This window comes from Eumetopias jubatus, unplaced genomic scaffold (genome assembly GCF_037043125.1).
Source record: "Eumetopias jubatus isolate StellerSeaLion01/CBP00866 unplaced genomic scaffold, mEumJub1_p1.0 scaffold_14, whole genome shotgun sequence".
Lineage (NCBI taxonomy): Eukaryota > Metazoa > Chordata > Mammalia > Carnivora > Otariidae > Eumetopias > Eumetopias jubatus.
In genome coordinates this window covers 10,348,011-10,370,699 of record NW_028274820.1, presented here as the reverse complement: position 1 = coordinate 10,370,699, position 22,689 = coordinate 10,348,011, and the positions used below count along the sequence as shown (strand labels likewise).

The 22,689-nt window shown below is 41.0% G+C and overlaps 1 protein-coding gene across 2 annotated transcripts in view; it reads left to right on the top strand.

Annotated features, from left to right (window-relative positions):
* Nucleotides 1-22,689, top strand: part of HECW1 (HECT, C2 and WW domain containing E3 ubiquitin protein ligase 1) — a 430,092-nt gene that overhangs the window by 158,443 nt on the left and 248,960 nt on the right. Inside the window, exon 3 of one of the 2 annotated variants that reach the window (XM_088018231.1) lies at nt 22,371-22,379. The exons of the other annotated variant lie outside the window; for it this stretch is intronic. The gene's annotated coding sequence lies outside the window, so the exon portion shown is untranslated. The remainder of the gene's footprint in view (nt 1-22,370; nt 22,380-22,689) is intronic. 2 annotated transcript variants of the gene reach the window in all.

Here is a 22,689-nt window from a genome sequence, read left to right as displayed (position 1 = left end):
AGGATCCGGAGACAGTTATTCAAGCACTGTCAATGGACCGAGTGTTTGCAGGATCAACTTGACCCACAGGTGGTATAAGGGAGGTGGCAGGAAGGTCGTAACGTCGAGAGCCAATAGTGACAAGTGGCTGGTCCATGCAGGAAGAGTATCTGTGAAGCCCAGCAAGGAGTAACTGGTTTGCAAGCCAGCAGAGGGAGCCTGGGAGGCCAGATTTGGGGATCCAGCCTGGTCAGTGACATGGTGAAGATCTGAGATCTGAGAGCTGAATGTAGGACTGAATATCAGGGTCTGTTCTCTCTCTAGGGAAAATGACAGGACAAGGTAGGGACCCAGTTTCAGGAGAGCAAAGGGGAGCAATGAGGTTTCTATCAAGACAAGATGTAAGAATACTCAATAGTAATGTGCCATGATGACAGCCTGACTGGGCCAGGCACCTCTCTTCAATTCTCCTTAACTTTACAACCATCCAGGATAGTTATTCATCAGATGAAACTGAAGCTCAGAGGAAGCATAGGGCCTACCTGACTAAGCATGGCTGGTTTGGGATCACACTGGTAGTAAAATATACAGCCAGCAGTTTGCACAGATATGCCTGATCTAAAGCAAGTACTCTTTCCTGCATATCCTGTGGCCCCAGGGAACCAGCCACAGGGATGGACACCAAAGTGGAGAGAAGTTACATAAAAACAACTGGAGTCCAGTTCATAATGCCGGTCACATGTCATAGCAGAATCAAAGCAAACTGAATTTCCTGCTGTGTCACCATACTTCCCCTCTAAGGACTAATCATAGGGGTGGCCGAGTACAACCAGCAGCAAGTGGCACTTGTGGGGTGAGGGAGGGGTGGCAGAGCTGGGCGGGTCGCTGTTCTATTGGATGACTTTCTCCTCCATCCAGCGCTCCTCAGGCCTCCCTGCACTTCTCGGACTTTATCGTGTGTGAGGAGATGTTTCCTGGGGACTTGTGGATGCTCTGTATTCAGCTCAGCTTTTCTGCTGGTTCAAGGCAAAACCTAGGGGTCTGTCAGATAATGTTCCGCTGCTATCATTGGCACTTTCCCCAGGCTCCGTCCTCCATCTTCATCCCTGCATGCTCTAGGGTACTCTCCAGATCTGAAGAGAGTCTGGAGCAGAGGTATGATTTTTTTTTTTTTTTAATTAGAAACAGCTTACCTCTAGTGCATTATATAATCTTTGAACCCATAGGGGAAACATCTGGGACTCATTCAAGTGGAAACCTCACAGTGCTGTCTAGCAAACCCTGCTGCATCCCCCGTGACCTCAGATACTCTGGTACCTTCAACATGGCATCACCTCTTCTCCAGAGCAGGACCTGTGGCCGCGCAGGCAACCACCCCAGGGAAAACCTTCAAGACAATGGCAGCAGCCCTATAACCAGCCTTTCTGGGGCTTGGAGCCCATGGTGGGAGAGAGAGTATTTCTGAGAAAGCATTTCTTAGCAGAGAGCAGTAACGCGATTCAGAGAGGTCCTAGGGGATTGGCTGCCACTGTCACGGTAAAACTACCCCCTGACAGTTCCACTGAAGCAGCATTAGATAGGGCCAAACAAGGGTGGATTATTCAGCTCACTAGGACCTGGCTCCTCAGCCCTCATCCCTGACTCCACACTGTCTGTAGTAAGTGTGTCCTGAGGAGATCGGGTCTTATTTTATTGAATTGACTGAAGTTTGGAAAAGGTCAGGCTCACACAGCAGTTAGAAGTGCATTTAAGCCTAAGTCAGGCTGACTTCAAAGGCTTTTCCCCCCACGCCAGCCTTTATGTTACCGGCAGGGACATGCTCTTGTTCTGCCATCCCGGGCTGGCAAGCGGGATTGAGGACCGAGAACCATTGTGGGCAATGGACCTGGATCAGCCCACTCTTAGAGGGAGGTTTTCCACAGAATGAGGGCAAGACCAGAGGCTAAGGAGAAGGGGTGGGGGCAGCTGGTGGAGGAACAGGCGGTGGTGGCAGTGAAGGAAGAAGACAACGGCTTTGCATGTGTATTTTCCAGTCAATCTAAAGACTTTCAAATTGACCTTTGTTTATATCTGATTATCTCTCATAGCTCTAAGCAGTAGTTCCCAGAACACTTTGGTAAGAGAGAAACAAGTGGTTGTAAGCCCATTCATTCCAAAGATCCACTAAATTGTTTTTAAATATCAATGGCATCTGTGACAAAAGCATATTGTTTTAAATTATTTTTAACATCTCAAATTATAGATTATTATTTTTAAAATCTCAAAATGCTGCTTTTGAGTTGGACATTTTCACTAGTACATGCTCATGCCAGCTTAATTAGCATTATTTATAATGGAGAAAAATTGAGCAATCTAAATTTCCAAAAATAAAATTAGTGTGATAATTACTATAAATACCCACATACTAATAATTATGGTTATGGAAATGACTTTTGTAGCATATTTTTAATAACATGGAGAAATTCTTATACTGTGTTATGCATGAAAAAGCAAGATGCCAAAATGTGTAGTCTCAACTACTTGACAAAATGGGCAAAGAAAAAAAAGAAGGAAATATTGTAAATGACCATTCTGGGAGCCTCTGAATGACATAGTTATGGGGACATGATATATATTTTTTTTAATTTGCATATTTTTCAAATTTTTAGCATGTATTATTTTTATATCCCCAAATCCCAAGCCTGGACTTCCTCAGGTCCTGGAAATTTGCAGAATGTGGCTCAACTTTTCTTCTTGCCCAGGAAAGACTGTGGCAGTGGTGAGAGTGAGGCCCACAGTTGAGACACACACCTGAATGTTCAGCTCTGTGGTCAGCAGCAGAGCCATGGACTCCTGTGGGGTGATAGAGCTGAAAGAAGGGCCAGGGTATGATAATGTCCCTGCTTATCCTCCACTGGTGCTCTCAGGTCCAGGGCAAACTCAGCCATGCTATTTTGCTTGTCTCAGTTTGCTTTGTGTTCCCTTTCCACCATTCTAGGTTGAGGAATGAAGCCAAATGTGCACTAAGGGCTGGTGACTCCATTTAGAATCTGTCCCAAGGTTCTTCCTGGCAGCTGTCAAGACATTTGAACCTACAGGGTGCACTTGGCCGCCTTGGTATCTCTGATCCTAGCTGGTGTTAACAAAAATTCAACTGAGTAAATTTGAAGATTAAATTGGTTTTATTCAGTGATTCAGGAATTGTGCAGCATCCCATCTAACAATAGGAAGGAGCTCTGCCAAACTAGGGTGAAGAAAATGTTTTGAAAGGTGGAAAAAGGAAATTATTAGCAAAGAATGCATTGTTTCAGGCAAGGTCTGTTGGAGGGATTATCTCACTGATGCTGACCAGGTAATTCCATGTTGTCTAGTTAAAGATTACATTCCTGGAGGGGTTGAAACTGCAGTTAGGTTAGGTAGTAAGCCTTGATTTGCTGGCGTGGGATTTAGCACAGGTGACTCCATTTTGAATATGCTGTCTCCTTTTTAACAATTCTCCCCTTTTGATCAGACTCTCAGCTTGACTGAGAGATGTGATTAAAATTTAAGGCATTAGCAGCACTCAGCTACTGTAGTTCTTGCAGCTTTTGTCAATCCTCTGTGTGGTATAGTCACAGGACATTACAATTTTTGCTTAATCTCTGTGATAGTCACAGGCCACGAATTCAGGTTCATGGTTTTTAAGTTGGCCATTTTCTTTGCTCCTTTTCTGATGTTCCAGTCTTAGGGAGATCATTTTCTTGGTGTTTAGCAGCTAAACATGCATTTAAAGTTTTGAGAGAACGCAATGCACCAAGGAGATCATTGTGACTGTTATAAACAGGATAATTCCCAATATCTGCAGTGCACTTTGGAGTCATGGTCCCCAAGACTCAAAACAATCAAAATCAGAGAAGTCAAAGACTGCTGAAGGAGTCACCTGAGTAGATTGCTCAGTGATCTTATGTAACCAGGTTTCAATTTCCTCAGCAGTGTTAATCCAGGTGCAGTAGGTGGTCTGGCCACAGTAGGTGGTCTGGCCACTAAAAGATAATCAAGGGCTATCCTCTTACCAAGAACAACTTTGGCCAGAGACTCTTATGGGTAGTTATTGTTTAGCAATGGATTCTGCAGTATCTTCAAGAGTAAGGAGAGGTTTCTGATCATATTCTCATTTACATTTACTCTGAACCAGGGAAACATGACTCTGCCAAAGGAAGTGAATCCTGATCCTGGGTCATAAAGGCCTCCTGGTCATTCCTTTCTAACTTGCTGGTGTAGATCCAGGGTAGTCGACAAATGAGGTGTCTTAGTTTGTGGAAAGTTAGGGGCCCAGTTAGATAACCTAAGAGACATTGTCTGGTTATATCTTGCCATCTAGGCAATCAGAGGCTCAAGGAGAATGATGACCACCATAGACAAAGACAAATCCTGCCAAGGCACAAATCACCCCCACTCAGGTGGCACTGTTAAGGGACAGATAGGAGTTTTTGATGACAAATCCAGCAGTCTGAAAGGCAAAGTTTACCATGCCCTTAGCAATGGCCTGGAAGAAACAAACAGGGGCATTATCTTTACAGGCTGATGCCAGAGTGAAGGAAAAGAAAGAGAAGGAAAAGAGTTTTCAGTCAAAGTATGAAGTCTTGATCTGGTATCTTGTGTGTAGGCAGTCTACCTGAATGTCAGCCCCTTCTTCGTTAATTTGATTTGGGTGTTTCCAGTGTCTGTGTAGTGGAGCCTTCTTCAGCTGTGAGATGTGTATCTAAGCTTCAGGTCCCTGAAGTTTGGCTGCCATCTGGGTAGTGAAAAGAATTTGGTATCTCCTTCTAGGGAGATTTAAGGACAGTCTTTGTTTTTAGTGATTCCAGATCAGTAGGGTTGGAGAAAATCGGGAACATTAGTTCGGTGAGTTGTTGCCAAATATTTGAGGAAACTAGGACTCAGGATCTAGTCCAGTTTATAGGTATACAACAAAACTTTAAAGATAACTAACAGGATCAGAATCTAATATAGACAAAGGTGCAAATACAGCTTTTTTCTCTACAATTATCCCCATTTTTTCCAATGACAGTCACAGTAAAACTAATTTGCTTACATTAGACTTGAACTAGTCATTTACATAAGTGCAGCAAGAATAGTGGTTGACCATGTAAGTTCTTTTTAGGATTGCTTTGCTGGAACCTTGTAAGGAAAATACCAGGCCAATTTTTCCAAGGGGCTTTATTGGCTCAATAAAGTGAACCTGAGTTCCTTAATTGTCTGGTCAGACTCAGAACAGATTCCTATTGAACTCATGTAAAGAACAATTTCACCATGTAAAGAATTTTGGAGGGATCTTGTAGGGAGAAAAAGTAAATGTTTCATCTTTGTTTACAAAGTTATGCTTTACCAAGTTGTTGTAAGTCATAGATAGCTTAAGAGAAAAGATTTCCTTAAATCTGGAAAAATAAAACATTAAAAAACCAGCACTGTTTCAAATGAGAAGTCATAAAAATGATAATCATCCTCCTTAGTTTATTCAGTCCCAAGTACTTAATTCTTATTCTGCTTGAATCCAGTTTTTCCATTAGCTCTGGAAATTCTTACCCGGTTCAGTTTTATGATCTTACCTGCCTTTCATAAATTTCTTAAAATTTTTTCTGGTTTTTCTCTTTCCCATTTTGAGATAATTAGCCTCTCTTTAAGACAAAATTACTTTCATTTCCCTCCACAAAAATGCATTTCCATTCCTCACACCTTCTTTTACTGAAAACACACATCCTACTTCACTTGCATTCACAGATGTTTCCTTGCTAGCTTTAATTTCTAATAGCTTCAATTATATGTTGGAATTTAAAAATTATTTAAAACCTTAATTTTTAGTGAAAATAAGTAAACAACTATGAATTGTCTTTTATATTAGCATTCTGTGGCTTAGCAAGTTTAAAAATGCTTTTTATAATTTCTAGAAGCATGTTTTCTCATAGTAAATTTTTTTTTCAGCATGACACAAAACATGTTTATTAATAGACCCAAATATCTTTAGTTCCTCTGTAAAAGAAAGCCTATTTCTAGTAACTAATGTTTTAGTATTTTATCTTATTTGGAAATGATCTAGGTATTTAATTGTATATATTTAATATTTAATGACTATTCAGCATTTAATTGAACTTACCAAACCTTAAGGTTTCAGGTTACCAAAAAGATTTGGGGGCAACTATTTAAAAAGTTCACCGAAAACATTTTTATTCTATTTACATCTATTTAATTTGCTTGTTCTTAATAATTATGTTTAGATTACCCATAAACTTCATGAAACATCAAAGTGAGCCATCATCCCAAGCTGTTTTTCTTGCTGACAAATTTTGTGAGATAATATGAACTTATTTGACTAATAAAGTCAGGTAAAATAGAAATTATATATCTGCATTATATTCAATGCTGGTAACTTTGAAGACATGCGTATCTTAATTAAACCAAATTTAAGCTACCTTTTATTTGCAAAATTATCCCAGATCACATGACTCTGAAAAGTAGTTGGGTTAATTTCTATTATATTTTTGAGAATTTTTTATGAATACTTAATTCATATAAGGGCTTATCTAAGTTAATTAAATAGAGCTCTTTTACAAGTTAATTGTAGCAGTATCATCCAAAGGTAGAAAATACCACACATCTAGAACACACATGTATAGACACATGTAAACATACAGAAACATATAAACAGAAACTTCATAGTTTCTATTTTATGAGTTACAAAAGAAATAGGATCTACGTTGTTTCTCCGGTAGAATAAATGAAGGCTACCTGCTCAGATGTCTAAAGCTAGGTTTTAAATGACCTTTCCCTCTTTGGTTTTTCTTCTGATAAGGATTACCTCTCTGAAGTTTGCACTTTAACATTTATGTCTCAAAGGCACAGAGAAAGAAGGTTACAAGCCTTTTAATATACATAGGGGAGACTTTGGGAAAGGTAAAAAGGAATAGGTGACATTTGAACTTCCATTAGAATTACATTTCTAGTTTTGCCAAGATTTGTAAGTTAAGAACAGTTGCTCACAATTTCTCAAAGATTGGGTTGCAACTTGAATGACATCATAGATTGATCCATCCATCCATCCTTTTATAAAGGCTTTAAAAGGTTTGTTTCCCACCCCCCGCCCCCTCAAACATAGTTTTATTTTTTCCTAGGGGAGAAGGCCCAAAATAAAAAGTTTCTTTTAGGCTCGGCAATTCAGCCAGTTTATAACCACAGAGCTACTTTGTAATTTGGTCTGGGACAAACAGGAATGCTGCCCCATGGGGCGTTGAGGAAGGTGTGGAGACCCTCCAGCACTGCACAACGGGAAACTCAGCAAGAACGGGAGACCCTGAACACAGGACTCCAAGCTCCTCTCCATCCTGCTTTGCTGTTCCCAGGAGCCTTCCCTGTCCCCCACCAGCCAGGGACTTGGCCATAGGAGGCCCTGGAAGGTGGGAAGGGGCTGGGGAGGCAGGGGTCAACCTGCTTTTCTTCCTTCAGCAAAGCCCTATGCTTAACTCCTGGCTTGCCCTGTGAAGGCTGTTCCAGGAATGAAGAAAGTCTCCAGGGCAGGCACAGGCCAGGGTTCCCCCAGTCCTGGAGAGGCACTATTCCTGTGGCCTGTCTGAAGCCCCCGGAAGCCCTGCTTGGATTTGGAGGGAAGTAGGAGCCTGTGCCCTGGCCCTGTGGGGTCAAGAGCCTCAGACATTCTGGAGGAAGGCAGAGATAAAATTGGGTGCTTGCTCCAGGAGCCAGGTCTGGGCTATGCGTGAGTGCATTTAACCCTGCTGACTGACCTGAGAGGGGCCCTCGGGTGCTTATACCCACTTTCCTGGGGAGGAGAGGGACTCAGGGCAGCAGAGGGGCATGGCTGAAGGAGAAGGGCTCAGGAGCAGCAGGGCTAAGGCTTGCAGGGTTTCAGTGCAGGGGAGAGCTTGGCCTTTGCCTTCCTCCTGGTCCCAGTCAGAGGACATGAGGGCATGCTCATGAGAGGCTAAAAAAAAAAGAGGTGACCTCCAAGAGGGAACAAGAATTACTATCTCCCCAAGATCCAGAGTCACTTCCAAAGATAGCCAAAAAAAGGAACTGACAGCCTGCCTGTCCCAGGCAGTCAGAAACCTAAGCCACACTCTGAGACAAGCAAGAAGACAATAGCTATCCCTGTGAAAGAAAGGACCAGTAACCAGTAGGTGTGGGTTTGGAAAGAAAGGGACAATGTGAAATTTTATTTTTCTCTATTGATAGGGTGCTATAGACAGAGGTTCATAAAGGCTTACCTTTACCCAGCTTTTGCCAGTTTTTCCAGGCTCCCATCTGTAGCTCCAGTATTTCCCAGAATTGGGCAAGGTTTTTCCATTCTCTTTTATTTTAGTTTTCCTTTGGCCATTTAAGACAATAATATGGTAGTTTATCAGAAAATCCCTCAGAGTCTCAACTCTGGGAAGGGCATATTTGGGGACCTTCCTTCAAAGGTAGATATGGGGATGTCTGTAAGGCCATTAACTTGGAGGACTTTTGTTAACAGTCATGTATTCAGACAAAGGATAACTAGAATGAGTACTTAAATAAAAGAAGATAGAAGAGAGCAGTAGGAATTACATCAGTCTTATATTTCTTTGTTCTTGGTACCTCTTGTGTCTTTAATTTTTCATTAGTCTTTTATGGAAAAATCTTTCAATGCAGCCATTGTGGAATTTTGAAACCTTTGGATCTTATGCATACCAATGAAAATAAGTATCCCATTCTGTTTGTTTAAATTTAGAATTCTTATTTTTAGGTGCACCTCTTAAATGATTTTATCTAACTGGAAAGTTCCTAATTCTAGGTTGTTTTTAGGAAGATTTTACCATTTTCATAGATATTTATAGTCTCTAGGACCATAGATTTTAGACATAAAATAAGCAGGTGTGCCAGGTGTCATGCTTGGCTCTTTAGAGTTTAAGCATCCCACTAGCTAAGGCTTTGGGTTTCTGAAAGCCAATCTAATACCTAAAAAGGATGTGTCCCTGAGTTGTGCAGTGTTGTACAGTGTACCTTGGTGCATGGAAATTTTCTTGAGGTTGGTGGGGGACCTAGTATCAATCTGAACCCATTCTGTGACCGACTTATCCCATCATTAGATGTCTTCTTGAGGTGTTGAGCACTCCAATAACCTTCAAATGCTCAACATGTGGGGTTCAAGATGGCAGCATAGAAGGATCCTCAACTCACCTCTTCCCATGAACACAACAAAGCCACGATGACATATGGAACAGTTCCCTTTGAAAAGGACCTGAAAGCTAGCTGAATGCCTCCACAAGATAAAAGTGCTATATTGGGCTAGGTAGGAGAGGCAGAGACATGGTCTCACAAGGAACCCCATCCCAGGCATGGCATCCCCAGTCATGAGGGATTTCATAGTATGGAGCTTGTTCCTGAGACACAAGGGGTTTGTGCTCTACATCAAGCACCCCAAAACATTTGGCCTTGAAAACCAGTGAGGTTTAATTCCATGACGGGACTGCAGAGAATGGAAAAATCTGCTCTTAAAGGCCTCATGTACAGATCCAATTTCCCTTGGACCTAGTGCAAAATCAACAGTTTGAAAGGTGCCTAGACCCTATGTGAAAGAGACTCATTTGTTAAATTTAAAGCATCTGCCAAGGAGCCAGAAACCTGTTAGGAACTGTCTCAGGATGGAGGTGCTGGTGGGCTCTATTTTTATGTTCTCCTGCCTTGTTGGTGCTGATGCTGGCAGGCAACATTTTTGCACCCCACTTCTAGCCTGCTAACTCTGATAGGAGTGCCCTGCCCCTGTGTACTGCAGCTGTGGCCCACCCCACCACAGCTAGTGGACATGCACAGCCTACACAGGGGACACCCCTTGAGAGTCTGGCTCTGGTGGCTGGAGGGGGCTGTGCTTCTGGGCTCCCTGGATCTGAAACAGTCAGAGAGACAGTCCTTGGCCCACTACCACCCCCAAGACATTGTACAAACAACAGACTGAAATAGATCCCAGGTCTTCATGTAAAAAAAGGCCTGTTTTCTTATCTTGGAGCCTCAGCTTGTGGGTCAGGCATCAAGTTTGTCACCCAAGAAGCTATAGAGATGCCCACAGGGAACATGGGCAGAGAGACACCATATTAGTGCCCTCCCTTAAATTTGCCACAGCTCACTGATATCTCCCAGGAAGAAGCTTATACTATACATAGGTAAAGCCATGATCTTTGCAGTTGTCACCAGGGGACATCTCTGGATGTCCTGGTCTGAAAGTCAGCAAGGTTTACAATTGTGGACAAGCAAGGCTATATATTTACATACCTTAAAAGCTGGTGCCTGGTGATCTGGCTTATAATTAGCCTAAATCTAGGTACTGTCTAATATCCCTCCCTTTGAAACACTGATAGTCTTGGCACACCCTCAACAACTGGGACCTATCAAGAATAAATCAGGCTACTTAGACAATCACAAAGGTCTGAGGAACAACCAAAATCTAGGCAAGGTTGAGCAATTTGTTCATCACCTGCACAGGGCCACTTCTTCAAGACTGGGAAACATAGCTGTTTTGCTTAATACATAAAAACAAACACTGGGAGAGTCAAGTGGAGAAATAATGTTCCAAATGAAAGAACAAGACGAAACCTCAGGATAAGACCTTAATGAAAGGGAAATAAGTAATCTACCTGATAAAGAGTTCAAGGTAATGGTCATAAAGATGCAAACTGAACTCGAAAGAAGAAAGAATGAACACAGAACTTTAACAAAGAGATGGAAAACAGAAGAAAGTACCAAACACAAGTCAGAGAGCTGAAGAATACAATAACTGAGCTGAAAAATACATAGAGAGGTTCAATAGCAGACTACACAATAGAAGAACAGATCAGTGACCTGGAAGACAGGGCAGTGTTAATCACCTAAACAGAACAGCAAAAAGAAGAATTAAACAATATGAAGAAGCTTAAGGGACTTGTGGGACAACATCAAGTGGAAAAATACCTGCAATGTAAAGATCCCAGAAAGAGAAGAAAGAAAGGGGCAGAAAAATTATTTGAAGAAGTAATGGCAGAAAACATCACTAATCTGTGGAAGGATACACACATCCAACTTCAGAAAGCCCAGAGACTTCCAAATAAAATGAATCCAAAGAGTTACACACCAAGACACGTTATAATTAAATTGGCGAAAGTTAAAGAGAGAATATTAAAGCAGCACAAGAAACAACTTGTTATATAAAAGGGAACCTCCATATGACTCTAAGCTGATTTTTCAGCAGAAACTGCAAGCCAGAAGAGAGTGGCACGATATATTCAAAGTGCTGAAAGGAAAAACCTCTAACCAAGAATAGTCTTCCAGCAAGAATAGAAGGAAAGATAGTTTTCCAGACAAGCAAAAACTAAAAAAGTTTACTGCCACTAAATTGGTCTTACCAAAAATGTTAAAGAGACTTACTTAAGCTGATAAAAAGCTTTTACTATCTAGTAACAAGAAATCATATGAAAGTAAAAATCTCACAGGTAAATGCAAGTATATAGCAAAGGTATTAGATCAAACACTTATAAAGCTAATATGAAGGTTAAAAGACAAATGTAGTAAAATTAACCATAACATAATAATTAGTTAAGAGATACACAAAATAAGAAGATGTGAAATATGATATCAAACACAGAACACATGGAAGGAGTAAAAATGTAGTTATTAGAATGTGTTCAAACATAAGATGCTATCAATTTTAAATAGACTGATACACACAGACACACACCACACACATACATCAGTGGATTGATCATCCAAACAGAAAATCAATAAAGAAACATGAGCCTTAAATTATGTCTTATACCAAATGGCTTCATAGACTTAATAGATATACACAGAATACTCCATCCAAAAACTGCAGAATACACCTTCTTCTGAAGTGCACATGAAACATTCTCCAGGATGGATCACATGTTTGGATACAAAACAAGTCTCAATACATAAAACAAGATTGAAATCGTATCCAGCATCTTTTCCAACTGCAATGGCAAGAAACTAGAGGTGATTACAGGAAGAAAACTGAAAAAAAAAAACACAAATATGTGAAGATTAAACAAAATGCTACTGAACAACCAGTGGGTCAATGAAGAAATCAAAGAAGAAATCAAAAATACCTGGAGACAAATGAAAATGGAAATATAGTAGTCTAAAATCTGTAGGATGCTGCAAAAGCAGTTTTAAGGGGGAGGTTTGTAGCTATACAAGGTTACCTCAAAAAACAAGAAAAGTATCAAATAAACAATCTATACTTAAAGGAACTAGGGAAAAGAATGAAGCCCAAGTAAGTGAAGGAAGGAAATAAGGATCAGAGTAAACATAAATGAAATAGAGACTAAAAGGACAGTAGGAAAGATTAATGAATGAATTCAAAGAACATCATTAAAATGTCCATACTACCCAAAGCAATCTACAGATACTATGTATAGAAAACCCTTAAAGACTCCACTAAAAAGCTGTTAGAACTAATACATAAATTCAGTAAAGGATACAAAATCAATATACAGGAATTTGTTGAATTTCTATACACTAATAATGAACTATCAGAAAGAAAAATTAAGAAAACTATCATTTACAATTGCATCAAAAGAATAAAATACCTAAGGAATAAATTTAACCAAGGAGCTGAAAGACCTGTGTGCTAAAAACTGTAAGACATTGATTAAAGAAATTGAAGAAGACACAAATACATGAAAAGATACTCTGTGCTCATGGATTCAAAGAGATCTCTGTCAAAATCCCAATGACATTTTTCATAGAACTAGAATAAAACTAAAATTTATATGGAATCACAGAAGGCACCCCAAAAAGGCAAAGCAAGTAATCTTGAGAAAGAAGAACAAAGCTGGATTTCAAACTATACTGCAAAGCTATAGTAATAAAAAGAGTATGGTGTTGGCGTAGCAACAGATAGATGAATGGAGCAGAATGGAGAGCTCACAATAAACCCTTAATTTATGCCACTTAATTTATGGCAAAGGAACCAAGAGTATACAATGGAGAAAGGAAAGTCTCTTCAATAAATGGTGTTGGGAAAACTGGACAGCCACATGCAAAAGAATGAAACAAGATTGGTCTCTTTTACCATACACAAAAATAACTCATCATAGATTAAAGACTGGAATGTAAGACCTAAAACCATAAAATTCCTAGAAGAAAACATAGGTGGTAATTTCCTATCATGTCATCTGCAAATAGTGATAGTTTCCACATCTTGGCTATTGTAAATAAACCTGCAATGAATACAAGGGTACATGTATCTTTTCAAATTAGTGTTTTCATATTCTTTGGATAAATACAAAGAAGTGGATTAACTGGATCATAGAGTAGTTTTATTTAAATTTTTAATGATATGTCCATACTGTTTTCCATAGTAGCTGCACAATTTACATTCCCACAAACAGTGCATGAGGTTCCCTTTCCTGCATAACCTCTCCAACACTTGTTATTTCTCTTTTTTTGATAATAGACATTCTAACAGGTGTGAGGTGATATCTCACTGTGGTTTTTATTCATATTTCCCTGATAATTAATGATGCTGAACATCTTTCACATGCCTGTTGCCCATCTGTATGTCTTCTTTGGAGAAATGTCTGTTCAGATCCTCTGCCCATTTTTAAATCAGGTTATTTGCGTTTTTGTTGTGGAGTTACATGAGTTCTTCTTATATTTTGGATATTAACTCCTTGCTGGATATATGTGACGTTTGTCTTAGTGATTTTTTTCTTATCTGATTCGAAAGCCAAAGGTAACAGAAGCAAACATAAACAAATTGGGCTTTATCAAACTACAAAGCTTCTGCACACAAAGGAAACCATCAACAAAATGAACAGGCAACCTACTGAATGGGAGAAGATATTTGCAAACTTAAATTGAGTAGGACTTAAAATATGTGCCTTCTGATCAGCATGCACCATTCTCCCTATCAGGAATATCTGCCCCGCTCTCACCTTGCATTTGTGTTTCTTCTGGTACCTCTTACCTTAGCAGTAGAGTAGTTAAGACTCCACTAATTTTTCAGACAAGTGTGTTCTGGTCTTTCAGGGCAGATGCCATAGCTTATAGTCTTGTTCATTTTCCAGTGTTTGACACATGCATTTGTTGACCAAATGAATAAATAAATGAAGATTGTCTGGGAAATGCACCTTCAGCAGTTTAAAGCCATTTTGAAACGTGGCTCTAGCTACCTTCGAGTAATGTTAATAAAGCAAGAGTAAAATGTTGGCCTCTGACTGTGGGTCATAACTGAGGTTCTGACATGGAGCACATTGTTACAGAGAGGATAAGACTTGTTCTCTGCAAAGAACAAAGCTAATGCATTGGAAATACATGCACTTAAGATTCATTAGCATGTACCTGTGTCTCTTGCTTCTTCGGAGCTCATGTTTCATCTTGAACAGCCTTTCAGAAGCCCAAATTACTTCATTTTCTCATTTTCCTTTTAATACCACTGTTTCTTGGGGCTTTGTGAAAAAGCCTAATGAGCAGTTTGAATGGAAACCCAGGCATCTCCTTATGATACTTCTGTTGCTGACCCTACATCCCCTGGCTCCCCCTACATCCCCTGGCTCTCCCTACGGCTGTCACTCCCTGGAAGGATACAGAAGTTTAATCTTCCCACCTACAAGGTAAAAGAGAAAATTAGAGATGTTACCTAAATAATTATTTCAAACCTTGAATGGGAAAAAAATTTTTTCTAAAATATCCAGATCATTTAGACTTCTGAGTTCTATTTGTCTGGGTAGGCAGCTTATCTTTTAACTAACAGAAATGGCAGTGAGTGCTCTTGAATATATTACTGTATCATTGAGACCCACGACTTCTAGGCATCAGCTTAAGAGTGAAAAATGTCTTAGCCAGATGATAATCTAGTTTGCCTTCTGGTGATTGCTACAAAGAATCAAATTAAATTGTATTCTCATTGAATGTAATGTAAACCTATACCACACTATTGAGCAAAGATTCCCTGTGGCTGGGAATTGTTGAGAGAAGCACTGAGGCTTATAATTTCACTGTGTCAGCTGCATCTTTTGTGTATCATAGACAAGCTCAGGTGATGGTCCCACCCAGGCACCCAAACCAAGAGACAGATTAGGAAAAAAACATTCTATTTATTTAGTCTGGAAAACTGAAAATACTATCTGCTGGTAGCTTGATTCAAAGGTTCCAACCAGCCTCAATTGATTACCCCTTTTTAGTTCTGAAAAATCAAAAAGATTCATTGGTGTAACAAATGTCAGAAGGGACATTCTATGAAAGATATTCAAGAATTTCAGCAGTGTGTCATGTTTGAAAAAGTAATGGCTAAGTGTTTCTTTTCTCTTAATGTTCTCTTAAAACCAAGCAAGACTTTGGACTGGGGTGGTCCCTACACATGAGAAGTCAAGTAGGGAACCCAGCTATCTGAATAACGACAGCCTGAATGTGAGCTCCCAATCCACTTTAGCCATAATCTTAGTGATGACTTCCCCATTGCCAACAGCGCTAAGTAACATATCCTTTTTTTTGTTTTGTTTTCAAAATAGCATTCTTCCTTCCTTTTGTCATTTCCGTAAATAATTGATAATAAAGGAATATGTCATTAGGTCACTTGATTTGCTATTTTGACCATGGGGTATATCTTGATGCTGTGGGAACTTCCAAGGGACTTTCACAGATTTAGACACTTTGTCCATTTAGTTGTGGTTCACTTAAAAAGCAATGCTTTGTCCTGCTCTTGTATTAATTCTTTTTCTCTTCTATAGATGTCAAAAGCTTGATGGAGATGCTGGTGGGTTGATTTTTCTCCCTGTCATTCCAACTCTCCCAACCATTTTATCTTAAATCACTGGAGATAGGCCTAATTCTTTTTTAATAGCACCAGTTTTTAATTATTTCCTTCTTTTTCCAACAGACATCTCTCGATTTAAGCCATCCCTGCTGGCCCTCATATTATAGCATGGGTGCCAAGATGGCACAACCTGCTGTGGCTCAGAGAATGAGTGACAGCTAGCATTGGACTTGAGTAGCCTGGATTAGAAATATCACAGGAGTGGGCACAATGATGGGAGGAAAGGCATGTATTACCTGTGACCCCATTTTAGGACATGAACTGGCCATGTCACTTCTCAAGGGAGGTAGAGAAACAAGAATGAACCAGAAAGGAGAGACCAGATGCTATTTGTTTGCCTCTTCGTCACTGTTCTAAGTTGTCTTCCAAAAAATGGTCTCAGGAATTAACACTGAATTTATCTCAGTTTGATAACAAAAGGAAGTGCTGTTATGGCTAGTGCAGTTCACTTGTGTGCTGATAATGGGCCATCTGGTTCGTGTTCCTAAAGATTAGCTCCTCTCTTAGAGCTACAGTCCAGGATGGCGCCTTCCTCTGTCCTGCTAGGTGATCTGAAAGAGCAGTGCTGATTACCCCCTACCTTCCTGAGGGGAGAGCTGTGCATATCTAGCTACCTGGCCAGTGCTTCCTCTAGTGCTTTGGCAGGAACTTCTGATACATTGCTCCTGAAGGAAGGTGTTCAGCATCACAATATTCACGAAAGCACAGTGTAGGTGAGCCCACCACTACTTCTTTCCCTGTCTTCAAAAGGGCTCAGTGTCCCCAAAAGAAACACCTCTCTCCTTACCTTGAAACACTTGGCCTTAAAATTGGTCTTGATTCTGCTCCAGCCTCACCACTCCCCACTGCTCCTGCTTCACATACCCTCTGCTTCAGACACACTGGTCTTCCAGTCCCCTGGACATGTGTGGGCATTCTTTATAACTCTCATCATGCATTTGCATAATTTCCTTCTGCCTAAAAATACTTTCTCCATTTCTCCCTAAATCTTATTTCCTTCCCCATCTGACAAAATGAGTAATTATCTTCCTATCTTGTGAATCCCTCTAAACTTGTTTGTTTTTCACCCTACATTGAAGTGATTAGTTTATGTATCTTCTCATCACTAGATTGTATCCAGCTCATAGCATATACCACATCCACATCTCCAGTGTTGAACAGGTCATGTTGTACATGCTCACGTGTATTTAACTTAGAGGTTAGTTAGCTCTCCTACACTATTGGTGACATTGCTATATAATAGTCAAGAATAGCCTTTGTACTGTATTCCATGGCAAAATCAGATTATAAATACAGTATATTCCAGAAAGTCAGTCTAGTTCAGTTTGTATTGACCTAAGTGTTGTCCAAGCTTTGAAAATGAAGGATGCAAAAGTCCTGAAATTTACTTCTCTTGATTAGTTCTGAGGAGCACCATATTCTGGGGCACGTGTTATTAAATGATGCAGCGTCCTCAACGATAAAATTAGACACAAGTACCACTGGCACTGCCCTACTCCGGGGTGGGTGCAATGGCCACGAAATCCCAATAGAAACGGGCCACACAATGGTGCTGTCCATGGTGCCTATTACTGTGCCTTTGGATTGTTCCTTCATTTACACACACCCCTCAAGGACGCAGGCCATTCTTTGTTCCTTTACCTTTCAGCCTCCCACAGTGAGACTTAGCGCCTGGGTCACAGATGGCACTAAGGGATCATCTGAGGCGGCTCCTCCCTGCAGGCAGACTGGGCTTTTGGGATTGCTGTAGTGTTGGCTTCCCCAGACGTAGTGGGCTCCTTGCCCCTTGCACTCCTCTCACTGATAAAGGGTGATGTTTCTAAGGTGAACAGATTATATCGTTTCCCAGACCAAAAATCTCCCGTGGCCCTCCCATCCTCTAAGGGGGGAGGTCCTATCACTTGGTGTGTCAAGGGAGACCCTTTTCTAGCACTTCTCGCTGCCCCTCCTGACACTCTGTGGCAGGCAGCTGGGAGGAGCTCTGTTGAATACACAGGCACAACATGCTTGTTTGTAAAGCTCTGCCTTTATACATAGAGTTCCTTCTGCTTAGATTGGATTTCCCCTCTGCCCCTGACCAGTTGGGTGACCTTCCTGCTCCTCCTTCCAAATACAGGGTCACTGTTCTCCCATCTGGGAGGACATTTCCAGCATCTCTCTTTCTCCCATGAGGACCTTGCCTACCACTCCTGTCATGGTCCTTGTCATTGTGTCAAAGGTGACTGCTTAAATGTTTTCCTCCTGCACAAAACTCTTTGAGGGTAGAAGCACTGTTTAATTCATCTCTCTATGCATACTCAATACTTGGTACAGTGTCTGGTACATACTAATGACTCAATAAACATTTGCTCATTGAATGGGCTAAAGGAAGGAAGAACAAAACAAAACAAGAAAACAGTTTACTTAAAAATCTTGCCAACTCTGCTGAGTCCAACCTCCCAGGGGGTGGAAGAATTTAAGAGAGCATCTGTACAGCACCCTGAACTTCCACAACAAATAATAAGATATTTGAACATTAACTTCGGTATGTATGCCAACTTAGCACCTCCTTTGCAATCTTGCTGAAATGTCCTTCTTAGAACTGTATTCCTTGCCTGGTCACATTGCCTCTTAGCAAATCTGAACAGGATTGTGAATAGAGGAGGAAAACACACCGTGACTTACATTCTCAGCAAGCCTGATGCTCCCTCCTGAGGGAGGCAGCAGGGTCCAAGCCATGGGGCTGGGGTTCCACTCATGGCACTGCTGCTCACTGGCTGTGCCCAGGGCAGGCCACTGCCCTTCTGTAGCAGCAGGAGAGGCTGGACATGACCTCCCACCACTCACTCTGGGAGTCTGCGTGACTCGGTTTTATGGGTAAGGTTTTGAAGTCTAGATTGTCTATAGGCAGGTGGTAGTGCCCTGGCTATGAAAGAGACACAGTCACCCCACTTGGTACAGCAGCTCTGTGGAGCTCCAGGAGTAGACCTGTGGTGGTCAGGGGTGTTGCTCATGGCTGCCCCATTCTGTAGCCATATTGCTCCCCTGTACTACCACCAGGTGGCTCCTCAGTGGTCAGCAGGGTCCCTGGGGCTTGGGTGCCATGACCTGCTGGAGCATCACTGTGGTTCTGGGAAATAAAAGCATATCCTTATACAAACAATTATAAGAACATATTATGAGCAACTGTATGCCAGCAAAATAGGTAATCAAAAGAAATGGATGCATTCCTAGAGATGGGTCAACTACCAAAGCTGAACCAGGAAGAAATAGAAAACCTGAACAGACCTATAACCACTAAGGAAATTGAAGCAGTCATCAAAAATTTCTCAACAAACAAAAGCCTAGGGCCAGATGGCTTCCCAGGGGAATTCTACCAAACATTTCAAGAAGAATTAATACCTATTCTTCTGAAACTGTTCCAAAAAAATAGAAATGGAAGGAAAACTTCCAAACTCATTTTATGGGGCCACCATTACCTTGATCCCCAAACCAGACAAACACCCCACCAAAAAGGAGAATTACAGGCCAATATCCTTGATGAACACAGATGCAAAAATTCTCACCAAAATACTAGCCAATAGGATCCAACAGTACATAAAAAGGATTATTCACCACGACCAAGTGGGATTTATCCCTGGGCTGCAAGGTTGGTTCAACATCTGCAAATCAATCACTGTGATACAATACATTAATAAAAGAAAGAACAAGAATCATATGATCCTCTCAATAGATGCAGAAAAAGCATTTGACAAAGTACAGCATCCTTTCTTGATCAAAACTCTTCAGAGTATAGGGATAGAGGGTGCATACCTCAATATCATAAAAGCCATCTATGAAAACCCTACAGCGAATATCATTCTCAATGGGGAAAAACTGAGAGCTTTCCCCCTAAGGTCAGGAACATGGCAGGGATGTCCACTATCACCACTGCTATTCAACATGGTATTAGAAGTCCTAGCCACAGCAATCAGACAACAAAAAACAATCAAAGGCAACCAAATCGGCAAAGAAGAAGTCAAACTCTCACTGTTTGCAGATGATATGGTACTTTATGTGGAAAACCCAAAAGACTCCACCCCAAAACTGCTAGAACTCATACTGAAATTCAGTAAAGTGGCAGGATATAAAATCAATGCACAGAAATCAGTGGCATTCCTATACACCAACAACAAGACAGAAGAGAGACAAATCAAGGAGTCGATCCCATTTACAACTGCACCCAAAACCATAAGATAACTGGGAATAAATCTAACCAAAGAGGAAAAGAATTTGTACTCAGAAAATTATAAAATACTCATGAAATAAACTGAGGAAGACACAAAGAAATGGAAAAACATTCCATGCTCATGGATTGGAAGAACAAATATTGTGAAGATGTCAATGCTACCTAGAGCAATCTACACATTCAATGCAATCCCCATCAAAATACCATCCACCTTTTTCAAAGAAATGGAACAAATAAATCTAAAATTTGTATGGAACCAGAAAAGACCCCGAATAGCCAGAGGAATATTGAAAAAGAAAAGCAAAGCTGGTGGCATCACAATTCCAGACTTCCAGCTCTATTACAAAGCTGTCATCATCAAGACAGTATGGTACTGGCACAAAAACAGACACATTGATCAGTGGAACAGAATAGAGAGCCCAGAAATGGACCCTCAACTCTATGGTCAACTCATCTTTGACAAAGCAGGAAAGAATGTCCAATGGAAAAAAGACAGTCTCTTCAACAAATGGTGTTGGGAAAATTGGACAGCCACATGCAGAAGAATGAAACTGGACCATCTCCTTACACCACACACAAAAATAGATTCCAAATGATTGAAAGACCTAAACGTGAGACAGGAGTCCATCAACATCCTAAAGGAGAACACAGGCAGCAACCTCTTTGACCTCAGCCACAACAACTTGTTCCTAGAAATATCGCCAAAGGCAAGGGAAGCAAGGGCAAAAATGAACTATTGGGGCTTCATCAAGATAAAAAGCTTTTGCACAGCAAAAGCAACAGTCCACAAAACCAAAAGACAACTGAGAGAATGGGAGAAGATATTTGCAAATGACATATCAGATAAAGGGCTAGTATCCAAAATCTATAAAGAACTTATCAAACTCAACACCCAAAGAACAAATGATCCAACCAAGAAATGGGCAGAACACATGAACAGACATTTTTCCAAAGAAGACATCCAAACTGCCAATAGACAGATGAAAAAGTGCTCAACATCGCTCGGCATCAGGGAAATCCAAATCAAAACCTCAATGAGATATCACCTCATACCAGTCAGAATGGCTAAAATTAACAAGTCAGGAAACGACAGATGTTGGCAGGGATGTGGTGAAAGGGGAACCCTCCTACACTGCTGGTGGGAATGCAAGCTGGTGCAGCCACTCTGGAAAACAGTATGGAGGTTCCTCAAACAGTTGAAAATAGAGCTACCATACGATCCAGCAATTGCACTACTGGATATTTACCCCAAGGATACAAATGTAGGGATCCGAAGAGGTACGTACACCCCAATGTTTATAGCAGCAATGTCCACAATAGCCAAACTGTGGAAAGAGCCAAGATGTCCATCGACAGATGAATGGATAAAGAAGAAGTGATACACACACACACACACACACACACACACACACACACACACACACACAATGGAATATTATGCAGCCATCAAAAGGAATGAAATCTTCCCATTTGCAATGACGTGGATGGAACTGGAAGGTATTATGCTGAGCGAAATAAGTCAATCAGAGAATGACATGTATCATATGACCTCACTGATATGAGGAATTTTTCATCTCAGGAAACAAACTGAGGGTTGCTGGAGTGGTGGGGGGGTGGGAGGGATGGGGTGGCTGGGTGATAGACATTGGGGAGGGCATGTGCTATGGTGAGCGCTGTGAAGTGTGCGAGACTGTTGAATCACAGATCTGTACTTCTGAAGCAAATAATACATTATATGTTAAAAAAAAGAAGAAGAAGAACATAGCAGGAGGGGAAGAATGAAGTGGGGAAGTCGGAGGGGGAGGTGAACCATGAGAGACGATGGACTACGAAAAACAAACTGAGGGTTCTAGAGGGGAGGGGTGGGGGAATCATGGAACACTACATCAAAAACTAATGATGTCATGTATGGTGATTAACATAACATAATAAAAAATATATTTAAAAATATAAAGCATAACCTTTACTTTGGCCTGTGTCAACACATAAAGAAGGGACTTTCCCAACTTACATCAAGATGGGACTGTCCTGAGGAAGAAAAGGACACGTCTGAGACTGAAAAGGGAAAGACATCTGTGCATTCCTATTCATTCTCTGCCCCTGTCTCTATCAGTGTGTCCATCTGTCTGCCTTTCTCTTTCTCTCTCTCTCTCTCTCTCTCTCTCACACACACACATACCACTTTCAATGACCTTTCTTTTCAAGTAGATCAGAAGGAGATGCTGCTAGGGATCAGGAATTTCCCTTAAATAACATAGGAAGGCGCCTGCTGCCTCTGGTCTTCCTCTCTCCCCTCACCCACGTCCCCCACCCATTATTCTGGCCATAGTAACTGCCCAGACTTCGGCAGCTTCATTCTTGAACACCTCCAACCATAATCCTCCCAAGTGGCTCAGAGTTGCATCAAGAAATTCCATGTTTGACCAAAGTGGTAAAAGTTGCATGTCCCGCAAAGCATGGCCAGGCTTCCTGCTCACCTCTCTTAGGCAAAAGGAGCAAGAATGGCATTGGAGGAACAAGGAGCAAAGACTTCTCTCTGCCACCATCACTGGGGGCCCCAGAGAGAAGTGGAGGTGGGGTCCTTTCCACTCAAACCTATTATTGGATTTTTTTCATTAGTGGTAAGGTTTTTTGTGTTCCTAAAAAAATTCATTTGACTGTCATTTTAACAAGTCCCTTGTCTGTTAAATCATGACTTCCTAAGTGG